The sequence below is a fragment of the Aulostomus chinensis genome, chromosome 5 (assembly GCF_037954235.1).
Source record: "Aulostomus chinensis isolate RoL2024-O1b breed Wild chromosome 5, RoL_Achi_v1.0, whole genome shotgun sequence".
Taxonomy (NCBI): Eukaryota; Metazoa; Chordata; class Actinopteri; order Syngnathiformes; family Aulostomidae; genus Aulostomus; species Aulostomus chinensis.
Window position 1 is genome coordinate 14,852,233 of NC_141324.1, and position 15,914 is coordinate 14,868,146.

At 40.8% G+C, this 15,914-nt stretch overlaps 1 protein-coding gene across 2 annotated transcripts in view; it reads right to left on the reverse strand.

Annotated features, from left to right (window-relative positions):
* The window catches only part of LOC147261388 (calsyntenin-2-like), a 175,653-nt gene that overhangs the window by 122,070 nt on the left and 37,669 nt on the right, over positions 1 to 15,914 (reverse strand). The gene's annotated exons all lie outside the window — the stretch shown is intronic.

Genomic DNA, 15,914 nt, shown 5'->3' on the forward strand with positions numbered 1-15,914 from the left:
TTTCTACATTAGTAGCCAGTAAAGCTTTATCCAAGTTCTGTTCTCTGTGTTTTTCTGTGGTTTAAAGTAATACAATAGGACCATTAGCAGTTTCTCTTTATTGGCTTGTTTCCCCCGGGCCTGAAGCAAACCAGACATATAAAACACTCCTGGAACCCTTCGCTTTGGCATTGATGTTAACCAACGGAAGCAAAAAGCAGCAGTTAACTGTATGGACGCCATCTGTTTATCGCTCACATCATATAATTCAATCATGGGTCGGAAGAAGCACATCTCACATACTGTATATGGGATGTTTCGTCATTGATACTGCGGCTGTGTGTGCCTCGAGGGGCCACTGTGTAGGATATATGGAGAATTATCATAATAATCATAGTCATGTTTTCATCTTTGTTGAGAAGCTTAGAATAAGTCGCTCACATCTAATTAGGGAGTGGGGTCATATCCGTACAGCTTGTTTTTCTGAATCTGCTTTCCATCGACAGACTTTTGACACACATTGCGAAACAATGCATTTGGAAACATTGATGGAAATGTAATTTCACAAAAAAAACATTTGCTTGAGGTCGTTCATGTTTTATCAAGAAGTAGAGAGTAAATTAGCAGAATTCAAGATGGAAACAGCAAATTCTAATGAGGTGTAACTTTAAAATCTTTCTGTTTCTGCCGTCGTACCAGAGTTTGTCTCTTCTTTGTTTCCCAGAAAAGTGCAACATGTCCAATACTACAGTAACTGGTATTTAAGAAAATTTAAAGCTTTTCAAGATTTCTTTTCCTTTTTTCACAGATGGACGACTCTAATTCTACTCTGTTACAGCCACAGCCATGCATTAACACTGCATATACCCCCGTTATCTTTTAGTTTTTTTTTTTTTTTAAGCAATTAACATTATATATGAGAGCTGACACAAATGCTTCAGGGCTTCAAAACTACATTTGTTCCCATACAAGTGACACCCAAATCAGTATTTGAGAATGTTATGTTTTGTTTGTATTTTTTTCACCCAAAATAAGAAAATAGTCGTGGTGCAACACGATGCATGTTATTCATGACGCACGGCTCGAATTATCATGATTTATTCTCACACAAAGAGCTCACACTTCCTAGTTTTGTGAGTTGCAGCTCTCGTCTAAATGAACAAGCAAGGTGCTGAACCTGCAGTTGATGGGATTCGGAATGGCTCCTCTCCAAAGCTGACTCCATTCACTACGGCTCAGTTGATGGGAACACACATACAGTAATGCACATTTTCTTTTTTTGTTACACTGTTTGACAACTGGACTTAAACACAACCGCTGTAGCCCAGAACATACAAAAACACATACATGTGTTTAGAGCAGCTTTTAACCTTGTTATACATCATGTGACAATTACTAGTGTTATTTAGTTTTTGAGAAGATGCTCTGATCGTGATTGATCAGCTTGTGATTGATCAGCTTTTGAGTGAATGAAGCTTGTGAATGGTACTTCAAGGTTTTACTAGGGTGTTGTACCATGTACGTGTATGACATTTTAGCGTGAATACTCACTACGCTATCTGTGCACATCAGCTGTTTGCCTATACTTTGATTTTGTCCTTCGTCTCCATCAGTCCGTTTACTGACGCCTCTTTTTCACTCTCTTATTCATGTAAGACAATTGTACAGCATCAGCCTGTGTGGCAACCCTGCCATCTGTCCCCTTCACCCTCCTTCCCTGTTTGCTGATTACTAATTTGCTGGTTAATTATAAAAATGCAGGAGATCAGCATGGTGTCTTCATAATACCGGCAGCATTTAGTGTCTAAATTGAAATGTATCAACTGATCAAACATGTCAGTCAGTCAGCCAGACAGTCAGAGACTAAAGTACGAGCACACGCACACCCACCGACAGTGAAGGTGCTACTTTGGCCATCAGCAGGCTCTTCAGAGGAGAGGTGAGTCATTCTGGTGAAATTGCTTGGCTTGCTGAATGCCAAGTATGTGTCGTGAACTTTATTTGCTCATATGTACATATCGGGAAAATAATACTGTATGTACTGCATTGTACCCCTTTTTCACAGTACACTTTTTGAAGGCGAGAGTTTTTATCATATCCAGGGAATCTGCATCACGACACACTGAGCAACGACAAAATTCTTTCTATCTTTACTGAAATGACATTGACAGACTCAAAGTGAGTCAAAGCATCCAAAGTTGTTGTTTTTTTTTTTCCTGTCAAATCCTTCATCGCCACTGTTTTGTGGTCAAAACTTTGAGAGGAAACCTGGAGGACATGACGGTGCACGCAGATATCTGGCTCTACGTTTATTTGATTGGGATTTAGTTGAAAGATTTTCCAGCAAATGATCTGGGATTTTTCTTTTGTTTTTGTAATGAGAATGTCAGCTGCAGTGTTTTCATTTATCAACAACTTTCTCCTCATCAACAGAGAATTTACAAAGACGCCCCAAACTGGCTGAAAACACCAGCTTGGTGAATTAAGGCTTCAGAATAAATGAGCAATTTTGGTGTACTCATCTCAACTCAGTAGTATTATATATACAACTCACGAAAAGGAAATGGGATTTTGTCCTTTCTGAAAAAAGGTAATAGAGCTCATCTGAAATGCATAAATTTCAATACATTATAAAACATTTTAATCATTAATTACACGATTGCAAAAGTAATTCAAAAAGTGGATCTGCACCAGTGTGAAAAATTATTTAAAAGAGTGTACACTTAGCATAAATTTGTAGTTATGGCATAATTTGTTCCTTGGCCCTTTACAACATAGACATTATCTATCCTTGTTTTCTAAGAGATGGGTAATTGAAGTACTTTTTGTTTATGCTGTTTTTTTGTTGTTGTTGTTTTTTTCAGAATTATGTTGATTCATGCCCACTAAAGTGGCAGGTGAGCGACATAAGCTGTTGCGATGGCAGAGTTCAGGTAAAATACTCAAAAAGAAAAAAAGTGCCAGTTCAAAGAAAGCACATTGGCCTTTTCAAGAAAGAATTGCTGTTTTCAAGAGATTTTTTTTTTCTCCATCAAGCATGCAAACAACACCACAAAGTTGTAATAGCAAAGGAGAATATTTTTACAAATCACTCAACCGTCTATGAACTGGCAACAAAATTTAGCTACATGCTACTGCACGAGTTCCGACGTGTGTCCCTTGGCTCATTTTATCCGTCAGTAAGTCCCTGTTGAAAAAATTATTTTGCCTGCCACTGCTTGTGAACAGGTAAAATGTGTCATTCATTTTCCATGAATCGTGATAAACTGTAGACAATCACTAATATCTTAATCCCAGCCCTAAAAAGAATCACTGGCTTGATATGAATCCAGAGCTGAGTCTTACAGTAAGGCACAGAGTCCACGCAGCCGTCTGTCAGACAGCTGAGCTTATTGCAGATGTCTGGAGATGAAGCTAATCGGACTTCCTCGTTGCTCTAATGGCTGAATAATTGCCCCAGCGTTGGCTGTGGTCTGATAACACCCTATCAGCCTGGAGTCGCCTTACGGCGCAGAGAGGGATGGAAGGTAATGCAATAAGGAGAGCAGGCAAATTTTATTAGAGATGATAAAAAATGGGTTCATAAGTCTGGATGGAAATAGCAAGAAGCAGGGAGCTGTTCATTGCTGAGGGGGGAAAAAATGGCTCCCATCCCCTGACCTTTCAGATACAGATTGAGATAAAAAGAGGATCTCATTGTGTATGAGAAATGTTCGTTCGAGGGGTGAATTATTGTCCTACGCTGTCACACAGTGTATTGTGTAGCTCTTGTAAAAGCCAAGCAGAAGCGTCTTCAGTGAAATCTTACGTCCTCATTAACAGAAATGCTACATCGCAACAATGGTACCATCTGAATCAAACAGAAAGAAAGAAATGAACTTCCACGTTGGGGAAGTTCTCAATAGAACCACTTGTGCCATACTAAATCAATCATATCATAGATTCATACATTATTGTGGACACAGACGCACAGGATGACTTCTCTGTACACGTTTTACATTTTGAATCGGCTTGTGAGGTTATTTTAACATGTCAAGCAATGACAGGAAACACGTTATCTTCAGCTAGATCTCACATGTACATTACATTCATGGTATGACTTCCTCCAGTGTTGATCAGTATCGCCTCTGTGAGATAAATTTGAATCACTTCCCATCTTTATTGCTTGTGTACAGGTCCAGAACACCCGACAGCTGCCAAATAAGAGTGGATTTTCTGTCGAGATTTTGATCTCAGGGGACAATCCCCCAACTTGGGAGGCAAAAATTTGAGCCCAAATAGTTATGTAATCAATATCTGTCATCGTCACATCAAAAAAAAAAAAAAAAAAAAACAGCTGTGGCAATAGAGAAGGTCTGAGCTCCAGCCAGAGATGATCTCCAGGCTCCAGGAGCAGCTAGACCTGCAGCAGGAGCAGCCAGACCTACAGCAGGACTCATTCTCACAGCACTAACACTCTTTCACCCTGCAGGACTCATCACACATCCACACTTGAGAAGTGCAATAGAAGAGTAGATCAAATGCGTATCAGCAACTCTTTGTAAAGCACCACTTGCCACTGGAAAGAAGCAACTTTGTGGTGCATTCAAGCGCACCTTGTAAACACTGAAATCTGTTTTAAACGTCAGGAAAGTTTTTTAGAATGAAAAGGTTTCTTATTTTCCTTTGTTAAAATAAATACAACGGTTATCGTTTTCTTCTCCTGCCTTTTTAATAATCACAGAGCAAAGCCAAACATAGATTCAATCTTCAAAAGATGATAAAATAATCAAACACAAGACAAACAATCTGTTTTGACCACTGTTTGTTATCACCATCATAATCATATTATTATTATTATTATGTGTGTATAATATGCAACACAAAACCCTGCAAATATTCTCCTGTTGGCTGGTAAAACAGCTGTTTTGACTGATATTTATTAATTGATTTTTTTAATCTACACATTTGCCTGATGAGCTAAAAAGTCAATTTCCAACCCTGCTTGTACTTTCTAAAACTCCAGTCTGACCTTATTTTCCTTCTAGCACAAAGCCAGTGAGGGGCAGGTGCATTGTAACTGCACTTGCTCTCCAACACTAATCTACCTCTTTGATTCTGTAAATGTTTTATCATTCCCTGAAAACAAATTAAAGTGGAGGGACACCTGCAGCCCTGAGTAATTATATTTTTGGTATATTTTGGGATTACTTTGATAGAAACTTGTTCAGACCACCTCTTACTGCAAACACAGATGCAGCTGAAATACGATCAAGCGTCCAAACCTCCTGCTGTGGATTTGGCGTTCCTCCATTTGCTACACGTTTCTTCATCTTCTCTAAACTGATATATTACAGCTAGTAACCAGTGACCCAGAATTCCCCAAACATGTCAGTATGAAAGCTTTCTTTGATGAGTCAGTTCTCTATCACATCAAGCAGAAAGTCAGATCTTTTCTGAACAGATGACATGATTTAACACACAGCAGCAGGAACGGTGCGTGTGTTTTAGCCTCTGATTTGGAAGAGCGGCTGTGCATTCATTTGCACTGAGTGAATGGCACAGCAGATGTAACCTCATTAATTATTGAAATCTTCCAATGCAGCAACAAGGCCAGTTTAGATTTAACATTAGTTCATGTTTTGTATTTGTCAAACATTTGACTGGAAAAGCTATATCTGACAAGATGTTAACGCTAGCACGGCGTGGAGATGCTGCCATGCTGACTGTGACAGTTACCCACAATAATTATGACCAGCGCAAATGAGGAAATCAGATTCCATTTAAATTTAGCAAAGAAGTCAGCCACAGCAGGAGTCTGCTACTTGAGGTTCACTCTTTAACCAAAGCCAAAATGCTCCTAACTAAGTTCATTAGATGCCTAAATATTACCACAGCTAAATTGTCGCATTGCCTCATCACAAAATATTTCCAGATAACATGGGAAACTATGTGGGGCCTTGCGCTGCGCTGTGCCGAAATGGATAAATCAAGTCAACCAACCATACCATTCAATAACTCATCCTAAAAGGTTTAAAAATGTGAGGTGTCTAAAGCCCCTTTCACACTGCACCAAAAATGCGGGTCAACGCGGTGTTTTTGGGCACTCTGAAAGGGTCGACTCAGCATTTCGACCCACGTCGACCGACTCGCCAAGTGACCCAGGTGTTTAGCGGCTCGGCTCGCCTGCAGTGTGAAAAAGGCAACCCGCATTGTCTCAGGTTTCACGCAACCGTCCTGTCACATCCTGATTTTGTCACTGTGCCGCCTGTCAGGCTTCGCTTGTCGCTTCTTTGGCTCCCTTCCAGACTTGCCTAAAACTTCGTCCTCCTTCGCTGCATTAGCACTCTCACATTTCTCACGAGTTTGTACACTTTGCAAAAGAGACAACATTGCAATGCATACAACAACAACGCTAACGACTCGAAGATGTTTATGCAGTTGTTTGTTTACCTCAGTGTTTCGGCGCACGTTTATGTGAAATGATGACGCTGTCGATGACATACGCGAGAGAAAAACACAGGCACGCAGCCTCACAGCGGGAGTTCAGACATGGGTCTTCTGGAAGCTTGAATGCGCCCTAATGCCGAGCAAATGTGGGTCCAAAAACCCGCGTTGACACGCGTTTCTCAGCGTGAAAAGGGTATAGCAGGCATGCTCCCTCCCTCAAACCAGTACGTCAGCCTGCACAGCTCAACAAGGACTGATTATCTCCAAAATCAGATTAAAACCAACGTGTTTAACCTCTGGCCTCAGCTTCATCAGTTGAGCTTTATTCTCCTCTCACTCTGAGGTCGCAGCTTCTTTCTCTAACTTTCCCAGTTTGACTGGTCACTACTGAAACCGACCATGAGTCCGTCCACTGATTCTGTACTTGAACCACAAATATAAGGTCCAGCCATCTTTTCTTGTGCCAAGAATTTGTTGGTCACAATAAGAATCACCTGCAACTGCAGGTTGGTTTTAAAGTTAGCCTTACGTCCTTTTTCCAAACTGTAAGAATCATATCCACAAATGGTACTTGAGGAGGACAGACTTTGTCTCCACTCCACATCTCACCGGAGGAACATTAGTATTAAATTTATACCACAACCCTTAAGACTGAAACGGAATAAAACTCCAAAAAAAAATGTTAGGACTATCATAATGTCTTCTTTTGTGTTCTGCCATTCCACAGAAACATCAGATTGAACAGCAGCCTGAACAGATCCACTCCAATTTTAGATCGATGTAATTAACTTTGGGTTATAGCATTTAGTGTCACATGAGTAGGGAGAAGATGGCATCCTTCACAGCCATGACAAATAACACCGATTATCTCTCTCCAGGAAACTTAAATGTCAGTTTCCACAATTCCACCAAGCCGCCTTGCACCGTTGCTTTTTTCCAACTTCGGTGTTGTTGGCCTGCGGCAACTGTGGTGAACACTAATGCTCAGTTTCATCAGCACACGTGGATTTTTGACATGTAGTTTTTCAAAACTTTCGTTGTCAAAATTTGTTGTATCAGAAGTAATCGTATTTAAGAGGAACAAATCCCTCTCCATTTCAGCGAAGAGATGCGATTTTTAAGAAGTTTGTTTTTATCTACTACATTAAAGATCTGCAGAAACATCCAGTAGCTCCGACATTATGAAAGACCGATTGTGGAAACAGAGACAAGGAGTGAATCAAGAGTTAAATCAAAATATGAAAGCAGAGTATGACTAGTTTAACATAACAAGACAGGATCTTGTTGTTGACAGGAAAGAGGACACTAGCAGGATGAATGTTATGTCCTGTGGGTTGACAACTGTAAAAATGGTTACTCACAGCCACATAATAAGTACATTTTTCAATGAAAGTTTCATGGTGTGAAGACATCTACAGTATTCTTAATTAGGAAACCTATCGTCCTGACAAAAACAAAACAACAACAAAAAACAATTTTAAAGTTTTTAAGTTAAATCCGTCAGCGTGAACATTATCAGTTAAAGAAGTAATCTGCCTTAAAAATTCGAATGCACATGATCAAAAGTATTTTCAACGTACTATCAGTCAGAAGATGATTGCACTCGTGCTTTCTCGTCTACGGTTTAAAATAAGCTTTAAAGTTCTGCAGCCGTTAGTGAGTCACGCTCAAGCAGAGTTCAAACAGCAGCGTATTGATCAGCTCAGGCTGCCTGTGTCACTCACTGACTTCAGCTGCCACGGAGAAGAGTAATGATGCAAGAGCAACAGAAGACAAAACACCTTAAACTCTCTTTTATAATGGTGTACCATGCAGCTAGATTCTTGTGCAGCTGCATATGCAAATAAAAGTCAGATTTCCTTTCCCCTGATGATCATAATTCATCTCTCGGAACAAATTACCTGTGAGAGACTTATAACCCCCGCATATGTTCTTAACAAATTCATCGGTGTGAGTCCAAAGCTTCTGCAACACAAACAGCAGTTTTTACAGCATATGCCTGTTTGTTGTTGAACAACACTATCATCACCATGCCAGGACCCCCGCCTTCATCTTCCACCTGACTGGCAACACAGCAGAGTCCAGCATGTTGCCTGGTGGGTGGTTGGTCCATACGGCTACAGTCGCTCGTGTGGGAACCCATAGACAGGCCCAATTATTGGACCCAGTTAAATGGCACTACGAATGGACCTTCAGCTCATGTGAGCGGAAATGAATATGTTTTTATGAAATATAATTGAGGCTTTCTAAATTTTCAGGGAGGCACAACATTTAAACAGGACATCTACCCTGCTAGACTTGCAGGATTGCACACCATCCAAATAAGTCACGTTTTCTTTACAATCCTCAATTATAGCAGGTTCTGAACAGATTCTCCATCGCAGCCAATTACTACTGTCAGTTCAACAAAATCGTATCTACAGCTTTGCTTTTTGTATCTGCATGTATATCAATCAGTCATCCTCATACTTGCTCAAGTCAGTGCGTTCACAGCAAACCACAGTGACTTCAGAAGCTTGGCCAGGAGTTGTTTGAATGCCCAAATGGGAACCACACAGGATTATTCTGAGCTCAAAAGCTCAAAATAACATTAGCTCAAAATAGGCCTGTGAACACTGCCCACCAGAACGGGCAGGACAAAGATAGAAGCTTCAGATCACTTCTAGAGCAAAAAAACAAAACATGGGCACAATCACGGCTCTTTTTTAAATAAAATAAGATTTATTTTTTTTAAATTGGGCCACTATCCCTGATTCATGAATATAATATTAAAGCTCTTGCAGTAATATATAATAGGTGTGATATGGATGGAAGGTCTTTTGAACTGTTTATGTGTTAAAAAGTATAAATGTAAATGATTGCATTCTACTTATTGTGAAATTATGACAAACTTAAATAACATGGCATGTGAACAACTTTATTACATATGTAACTATAGCAATAGTGCAAACATAGTTCAATATCACAAAGATATTGGGTATGTTTTAATTTAACAAGTTTATGAATTGGTATTTATCAAACTAAATAATTGAGATTCAGTGGCAACAAAAACTAAGTTACCATTAATAAGTGCATGTACTGTGGGAGGAAGCTGGGAGTACTGGAGAGAACCCACACAGGCACAGAGAGAACATGGAGACTCCACACAGAAAGATCCTGTGCTGGAGCCGGGACTCAAACCCGGAACCTTCTTGTTGTGAGGCGGCAGTGCTGACCACTGCACCACTGTGCTGCCCAACCTACAAGTCTTTACAGGTTATTATAGGTTCAAGAACATCATCCCCAGGAATGTCACAACGACCTTTTTACTTTTACTAATTTTTACTATATTAATATATCACATACATGGTTTATGGTCAAGATAGCATCTCAGAAATGATCAACAATATTATCATTTTTTAAGCATAAACAAGCTAATGTTAGCATGCTATCGGTTAAGTAGTACCAACAGAAAATGGAAAATGTGAGAGGTGATAAAAAGGACAGAAATTTTGGTGAAAGTAATCTCAACAGGAGGGGGGGGGGGGCAGCACGGCTCAGAGGTAGAGTGGCTGTCTAGCAACTGAAGGGTCACTGGTTCGATCCTCACCTGCGACGGACTTGCAATCCGTCAAGTGTGTACTCCAGCTCTCGCCCAATGTCAGCTGGGAAAGGCTCCAGCCCCCCCCCCCCCCCCCTTAACAGATAAGCATTGCTGGCCTTTTCTGTTATTTTACAGATGTATTATTTACTGCAAAAACCCAACAGGCATCCTGATCACCACAGGAGGGATGGCCCACTGTGGGATTGCTTCTAAAAAAGCATCATCTCTTTAATTTTAGACACACTGATGTCCTAGGACCAGTCCTCAACCCACCGTCTAACACAGTAACAGAAGCACTGGTGAGCGTAATGGTATGATGCCTCATATACTGGCTGCTGATGAAAAGAGAACATCTGATTAAAAGCTATTAACCTTCACAGGTTGCAACCTTCAAATTAAGAAATCCATCAGTCAACATATCAGGCCAGAATCAATGCTGGAAGAGGCTCTCTAAGCCTTCTGGCTCAAGTATCAGGCTGGAGCGGGTTTAAAAGAGTTGAACTATGATCAGAAGTCCATTCATCAAATTCTTCTCAAATCTTTTCATTAGAGGGGTGTGTCAAGTGTCAGGCATTCTTTTTAAGTGAATTTAGAGCTTTATTTTTTGGCACAGGTACAATGGTAGTCCTCTCAAAGGCAAGGAACTCAAAGTTGGAGAGAAAACAAGAGGACAAAACTAAAGTTCATGTCCAATACTGATACTGCAATTTCTCATTGCCTCATTATGATTGGCTCCTCCTGCACGACTGCTACCACCTGCCCTTCATGTCTGCACTTGAACCACAGAGGTGTAACTTCCTGTCTGTGTGTTTTGATATATATTTTTAAATGTATCTACAGAGGGGTCTGTTCAACAAACTCTGAGCCCAAACCTGAACTGTGACTTGATTTACCCTCAGTATACAGTTTCATAACAGCCGATTTGAGTTAATCAACTTCGAGTAGGTTAAGCTCAAACACCACCACTATAAAAAAAGCCAATATTAATGGAGCCCCAATATTAAGATTCACCATGGCAAAACCTGACAAAATGAGGCCCACCTAACTTTAGCCCCCTGGTATTTGAAGTAATCATCCCAACATGAGGTGAGTATGAGTATATTGTTAGGGTGAAAACATAATACAGCTGCATGGGCAACAGAGGGAGAATTGGTCTGGGAGAAAACTGCCGCTGAAGTTAATAAAAGTATGAAGTCTGAAGCTAACATTTATTTGGGTGCAAAAACAGCATTAAAAGTCAACGTGGGATTTGCTGGGGCACCATGTTCTGTTTGACACAAAGTTTGAGCCCTGCTTATTGACCAACTTACCAAAAAACATTTGAACAAAACTCGGCAGAAACATGTCCAACGATACCACGAAGACAAACGCTGCTGACAAACTTTCCGGATATCAGTTTAGAATAAAAAGAAGGGGAAGAAAATCCTTGGAAACAATTGAAGCTAACAAGCCTGCTAAACCTGATGCAGCTGGTGCTAGCAAAGGGGCTAAAGCTGCCGCTAAAACATGGGAGGAGATGGTGCAAGCAATCGTCCACTTGAACCGAGAAATACGGGAGGACATGCACAACAAACAAAACTGGAAAACCATGGAGGAAACCACTGCAGCCCACAGAAAAGCCATCCGCTTCCTACTGCTGCATGAGGCAGAACTTCTGGAACAATGTGAGGACCTTCAGAACCGGGTGAGAAAGCAGAAGGCAAAATTTGAGGCTGTATCAGGTTCCTGATGGAAGAAAGGGAAAAGACATGGTGGACTTCATTAAAAAGCTACTGCTGAAAGCGTTGACTGATCTGCCGATAACTGAAGGTGACATCAGGATTGACCGGGCGCACAGAGCACTTATGCCGAAACCGAAAGAAAATGATCCCCCTTGCTCCATTGTGATTAAATTTGCCCACTACACAATGAAGGAACAGGTCCTGCAGCAAGCACGGAAACAGCACACAGTTAAGATGGGTGAGAGGCAGATCTACTTCGATAATGACGGCTCACCTGAGCTACAGAGGAAGCACGCTCAGGTTAGATACGTCGTCAAACAACTGAAGCAGAAAAGTATTAAAGCGACACGTATATACCACGCTCGGCTGAGGATGATGGTGGGCTCCGAAGAAAAAAGGTTTCAGACGGTGATGGACACAGCGCCAGTGCTGCAGGACTTTAACATCCAGGTCCCAGTTGACAGGAGAGAGAGATATATTTTGAAAGCTTGTTTCAAGTTTTTGTTTTTGTTTTTGTTTTGTTTTTTTGGTACTTTGCCAAACCCAGAAACACAATAGCAATGTAACAATGCATATTATATGGTCATTTTCAGTTGGGCCATCAGCTCTAACCGACTCAAAATGAGTGGTTCGCACTCAGTCATCATAGGGCCGCAGCAGTTTACCCGATGGAGTGGGACTGCTGCACAATGTGACGATTCCGCCGCCCTCCAGCCAGTTGCACTCAGGGACTGGTCACTACTGGAGATTGGCCAGTTGAGGACTTGGAAGCCAGGTTAATGTGTTTGATTTCTGATGTTCATTACTGGAAATTGTACATAGTTTATGTTCTGTTTTGTGTTCCCCCCCAACAATGGATATCACTTTTTAAAGGTGGGTCAACAACCCTTAAGTCTCTGCCTAAGCCAACTGCTCTGTGAAAATGTTTTACAGCCCCAAGACAAAGTCTCTCTACCCTGAAGTGATATGTTCCGTTATTTTCAGATTAAGCATCACATCACAAGCCATACAGATTGGAATACAATTAAAAATGCTCCAACAAACATAAAATCCTACTTTATTAATATAATTAAACATCAGCTGCCTGACAAAAACCATGTTTCTCATATACGGTATACAGAAATCTGTTACTGGATGCACCAGACAATCATTTTTATATCAAAAATAAATGGGAACTTGAGTTAAATATTACAGAGAACGGAGAGTGGGAGACAATGTGCACTGGATGTCATGGGTATTTATAGTAACATGTGGAAGGAGTTTGACTGGAAGATGAAGACAAGGTTCTTCAAGACCCCTTAATTGGTTTCCAAATCTGGACGTCATGGGTATCTATCTGTAGATATACTGTTGGAGAAAATGTGGAATGGTTGGCGACCACTCGCACATATTTTGAGATTGCCCAATGGTGGTTCCTTTTTTGGACAGCGATAAAGACCGAGATAGATCAAGTTCTGGGAATTGGTTTATTATCCACCACAAGTCAGTTTCTTTTCGATCGAACTCTTGAAGACATGTACAGCAGAGACCAAAAGTACCTGTTATATATACTCTTGATGACCGTTAGGAAAATGGTGACGATAAAGTGGAAGAATTCAAAGCCAGTGACAGTGGCACAGTGGAAACAGAAGCTGAGGGAGGAAGTGGCTACCGATCGCAAGATACCGCTCTAACTGAGGGGAACCCACACTGTGCTGTAATGTCTTGACTGTCCCTTTATTTATTTACTTGTCATTTATCATTATTATTGTTCAGCTTTCTGGACCTGAATGTTTTTTTGTGTGTGTTTGGGGGGGGTAGTTTTTTTCACACTCATATACTGTACATTTTTTGATGTTGTCAAGGAATGTTCTGTATTGTGTCTCAATGTTTAATAAAAATACAGTTTTAAAAAAGTAAACATGGAAGCAGCTTAAAATGAAACATGAGAATTACATTTAATAAGAAAAAGTAAATGTCACTGAGTAACTACATCAATGCGCAGTCGCTTTGGCGTTGGTGACATGAGGATGGATGAGACTGTAGAAAAACACCTCAGTCACCTCAGGAATGATAATAAACATCAAGTCAGGGTCTCAAAATTGTTCTGGGACAGGCAGAAGTTACTCCTCCATTAATTGTATTTCTTTACAGAAAGTTGAAGTTAACAGACTCAGGGTTTTCACTAAACCTGCTTTCTGGAGGCAATAGTTGCCATAACAACGTAAGCAAATATACACAAACATAACAAAGAACTGAGGAGATTCCCTTGGTAGAGGAAGGGACTCTAACAAGATGTTAGGGGTGAATAGAGTGGATAGCGTCTCCCTGATGACCAACATGTTGCAACAGATTTTCTTGACATCCAGTGATTTATGGTAACAGTCACTCTGCCAAGGCTAAGGTTTCTATGTTGTGTGAAAGTTTGTGAAAGTAATTAACTGTCAGAATTAGCTCTAGTGGATTGTTTGGTCTATCAAACGACTTCATCACCAACTACAGCACCAGATTGTAATATTAAGGGAAAAAGAAACTTCTCAGTTTGTTTTTGTTTTGTTTTTTCCATGCAACAAAAAGCTTCATCAGGCATATTTAGCTGTTGGTATATAAGAGGAGAAAGTCAAGCGAAGGTCAGTTTGCTAATCTTCTTCAAGTCTTCAAGCAGTTTAAGTTTTCTTCTCTTTGTGACTGTATTTATTAGCTTTTGCCCGTACTTTTACCTTCAAATTGCAAAGGTGAATTTGAATAAAGGGGTCTGACATCCAAGTTGGATACAGATTCAAAGAAGGAAATTCAAGTGGTATTACAGACATAATGAATGCCTTATTATTATAACTGGTAGTAGTAGATGTAATCATTTAGTAGTACAGAATTGCTTGCATACATTTAGCTGTTATAATGGTACTGTATGTCTAATTTAGATTTTTATTCAGCACAGTGGTGGAGAACATATCTGTCCCAGTTGGGATGAGGACAAAAGAAATAAGAATATTATTAAACTCCTGAGGCTCCTTTCATGGATCATTATTTTTGTAGTGAATCTCTGAACCTGCCCTGTAGCTCTTCCTGCATGCCCTGATGTTGTTTATGAAGGCTAATATTATACTAAAAGGTAAGCCTTTATGCATGTGTGTGCTGAATATACACTATCATTTTGTTTCTGTCTGTCTATCTTTCTTTATGCTATCTTTTCCTCAACAGCAGTAAACCTTGGGCTGTATACCAAACATGTATTGCTACATAAAGATTTCTTAAGAAAGTGGCTGAAAGATGAGAAACATACTGGCTACTATCAGTTGATCTTTAGTTAATACACTATAATATGAATTTAAAGCAATCATAGGATGAGGTGAGTCAGAACAAAGCAGTTTGGGTTTTGAAAAGTTGCTCATCTGGCTGACCAGCTGCCTTCAGTCTCTCTGTTCAACACTACACAACCTCCATCTGCACCCGGTGAAGCTCCTTCACCTCATCCTTCAAGGTGTCTTCGTGCTTGTCCACCTCATCGACCCCGTCCTCACCCACCACCTCTGATGAGACAAAAGCTGCTCGCTTGTGCAGCTTGTCATCATTCTGAGCCTCCTTCTCCACTGACACCTTGTTGGTATGGGTGGAATCCTCCAGGGGCTCCAGCTGCATGTCGGGGGGGGGGGGGGGCTTTCTGCCACCTGGCCCCTCCATCCTGGGTTCCTTGATGTGTCACTAATAGTGTGGAGCAGCTTGTGTAGCACACTAAAGTTGAAAGTTCATATGTGAGGTGTTCCAAATGATAAAGGTAGACAAAGAATGCTATAAAGAGAGTAACTTTACCATTTTCCAAGTGAAAAGATGTTACAGCTCGTAGAGTTTTTAAAACCGTTCATCTTAAATTGTAATGAACTTTTGTCGATGGAGATTATAAGCACTGACCTGCTCATCAGAAGCTGGGAGCAAACATGGCATGCTAGTAATCTATGCTGACCGCAGTTAGCATGTGTTGCTTGCCTTGCTAACTGAGCGTCGCCGCTTTTCAGCTATATACAACCAGGTTGCTGTCACTGACAGTCTGCGGCTGAGAAAAGCCTTAAATGGGTAACTCAGGGGCGGCACGGTGGTGCAGTGGTCAGCACTGTCGCCTCACAGCAAGAAGGTTCCAGGTTCAAGTCCCGGCTCGGGCACGAGGTCTTTCTGTGTGGAGTCTCCCCTGTTCCTGTGTGGGTTCTCTCTGGTACTCCAGCTTCCTC